This window comes from Sus scrofa, unplaced genomic scaffold (genome assembly GCF_000003025.6).
Source record: "Sus scrofa isolate TJ Tabasco breed Duroc unplaced genomic scaffold, Sscrofa11.1 Contig1045, whole genome shotgun sequence".
Taxonomy (NCBI): domain Eukaryota; kingdom Metazoa; phylum Chordata; class Mammalia; order Artiodactyla; family Suidae; genus Sus; species Sus scrofa.
In genome coordinates, this window is record NW_018084799.1 from 29,057 (window position 1) to 32,254 (window position 3,198).

The 3,198-nt window shown below is 40.8% G+C and overlaps 1 pseudogene; it reads right to left on the bottom strand.

Moving 5' to 3' along the window:
* Window positions 1-1,864: 1,864 nt before the first annotated feature.
* LOC110257988 lies at window positions 1,865-2,931 on the bottom strand (annotated as a pseudogene).
* Window positions 2,932-3,198: the final 267 nt, after the last annotated feature.

Below are 3,198 nucleotides of genomic sequence, written 5' to 3' on the forward strand. Positions count from 1 at the left end.
ATGATCTTTTTTTTGAAATTAAAAATTAGATATGGGTTGGAGTTCCCGTCATGGCTAAATTGGTTAACAAATCTGACTAGGAACCATGAGGTTGCAGGTTCAATCCCTGGCCTTGCTCAGTGGGTTAAGGATCCAGCATTGCCGTGAGCTGTGGTGTAGGTTGCAGACATGGCTCAGATCCCGCGTTGCTGTGGCTCTGGTGTAGACCGGTGGCTACAGCTCCGATTTGACCCCTAGCCTGGGAACCTCCATATGCCACCGGAGCAGCCCAAGAATGGCAAAAAGACAAAAAAAAAATTAGATATAGGTCACAATTGGTTCTTCTTTGGAAGAACATGCCATTTTCCATTAATAGTTTGCTTAGATTTTGATTGTACCAGAATGCATGTCAGAAAAGTTCAAATGATTCTTGTTTTTCTTACCTGTTAATGTCTTCACTAAACAACACTGTTGATTTCTCATCATATTAATTCATTATCAAGTAACAATAAAATCCTTTCTTTGCTTAAAAATATAACTAATTTTTTGATGAAGTTTTAGGTTGAGTATGAATCCTAGAACTAAGTTTATTTTTGTAACTAAGGTACTTTTACCTTTTAATGATATAGATTCTGAGCATCAGAGAGCTACTTGTGTTCGTTGAAGTAATCAGTTGCTTTCCATTCTAGAAATATCAATTGTTTCTTTCTCATAATGATTCTTGCACTGTTTCAGAAGGCATTCCTGGCTGTTTCCATCATGCGCCAAATGTTTACATGTTGTGGTTCGTTATTATATCACTAATTTTCTCTTACTGATTCAGGAGGTTCATGCTTATGCTCTTTAAAAGAAATGTTAAGAAACTTATGCACATATTTTGCCCACCTATTTAATTTATTTTAATATTTAAGAATACATTTTAAGGTTTTTAGGTAAATATTCAAACCCTGTATACTTTTTTTGTTAAGCACGACCCACAATGAGTTTTTAAGGAAGCCGTAGCATCTCCATAAGTTGAGGCTGATTGTCTCATGAGACTCCTGGTTGGCCTAAGGTTTATTTATTTATTTTTTCTTTTATTTATTTATTCATTTATTTATTGAATTTATTACATTTATTGTTGTACAATGATCATCACAATCCAATTTTATAGGATTTCCATCCTGTGACCCCAGTGCATCCTCCCACCCCCCGAACTGTCTCCTTTGGAAACCATACATTTTTCAAAGTCTGCGAGTCAGTATCTGCTCTGCAAAGAAGTTCATTGTGTCCTTTTTTCAGATACCACATGTCAGTGAAAGCATTTGATGTTGGTGTCTGATTGTCTGACTGACTTCACTTAGCATGATAATTTCTAGGTCCGTCCATGTTGCTAAAAATGCCAGTATTTCGTTCCTTAATGGCCGAGTAATATTCCATTGTGTATATGTACCACATCTTCTGGATCCACTCCTCTGTTGATGGGCATTTAGGTTGTTTCCATGTCTTGTCTATTGACAATAGTGCTGCAATGAAAATCAGAGTACACTAGTCTGCGAGTAATGGTTTTATCTGGATAGATGCCCAGTGGTCTAATGTTTAGAGTGTCTCACTTGGAATGCCCAGTGGCAGTATGCTGCCCACGTAGACATGGCCAATCTAACAGAAAGTGGTGGAATATTTCTTAAGGGACACTGTCATAGGAAATCCACTGATGAATAGTTGCCGTGGTGACTAGCTTGAACGAATGGGTTTATATTATTACTTTATTCACTTCTTAACACCATTAGAATTTTAGTATGTGCCACCAGAATAGAACTCTTTTTAATACATTTCAACAAACAGTGCCCTTATGGGTGCATTATTAGCCATGCGTCACCTTTGTCTAAGAGCATTAGAAAGAACATGAGAAACAGGACACAGGACAAGAAGACCCTGTGCCATGATCTGGGGAAGTATGAGACAAGAATGATTTGTCAGAGAAACTCCTATATACCTACTCACTTGTTAAAGAATGTCATTTGATGTCTGCGAACTATCACTTGGAAGTGAAAACGCTCCTCACCAGGTTGCCCCAGGCACCCTTTACATCCTTGTTCCTCAGAGTGTAGATGAAAGGGTTGAGTGTAGGGGTCACCACTCCATAGAAGAGAGCCATGAACTTGGGCTGGTCCCTAGAGATGGAGGAAGGGGGCTGAAGGTACATGCTAATGCCTGGACCATAAAAGAAGAAAACTACAATGAGATGGGAGGAACATGTGCCAAAGGCTTTTTTTCTTCCCTCCGAAGATTTAATCTTAAATACAGCATGTCCAATAGAAGCATAGGAAGCAAGAATGAAGCATAGTGGCGCAGCTAACATGAAAATGCAAACCACAGAGAGTGTGAGCTCATTGGCGCCCTTCTCACCACAGGCTGCCTTTATCAGAACGGGAACCTCACATACCAAGTGATCCAGTGTGTTGTGACCACAGAGTGGTAAGTGTAATGTGACAGTGGCCTCTGAGACAGCGTAGGTCATTCCACCCAGCCACACAGTGGCCACCAGTAGGATACAGGTGCACCGATTCATGATGAGGGTGTAGTGCAGAGGCTTGCAGATGGCCACGTAGCGATCGAAAGACATAATAGCCAAAAGCAGACATTCTGTGCCTCCCATTATGTGGAAGAAATAAAGCTGAACGGCACAGCCCAGATAGCTGATTGTCTTCTTCGATCGTCCCAGGTGAAACAGCATCTGAGGGACAATGCTTGTGGTGTAGCACATGTCCAGAAAGGAGAGGTTGGTGAGGAAGAAATACATGGGGCTGAGCAGACGGGAGTCTAAGATGGACACCAGAATGATGGCTATGTTTCCTACCATGGCCATGGGGTATGTTAGAAGCAGAATAATGAACAGAGGAAGCTCCAGCCAGGGACGATACGCAAAGCCAAGTAGAACTCTTCTGGATGGCTTTTGTTAATTCGTTCCATTATCTGCAGTTTGCTTCCCCTCTATCGGAGCAGTGGCAGGAAAGATAGAAAGATTTTGAGAAATGACAAACACAATTGTATATATTGGGAGTATATGCACACAATTAAGCATCCATTCATAGAAGATTGGGTGCAGTCACTTGGGTGGGTGGGGAGGATAATTAAAAGATGTGACACCAGGGGACTTAATTTCTCCTCATGACCCTACAGCATAAAGACAGCTACCTTAAGCAAGTAACCGTACCTTTCTGAAATGGAATCTAGTAC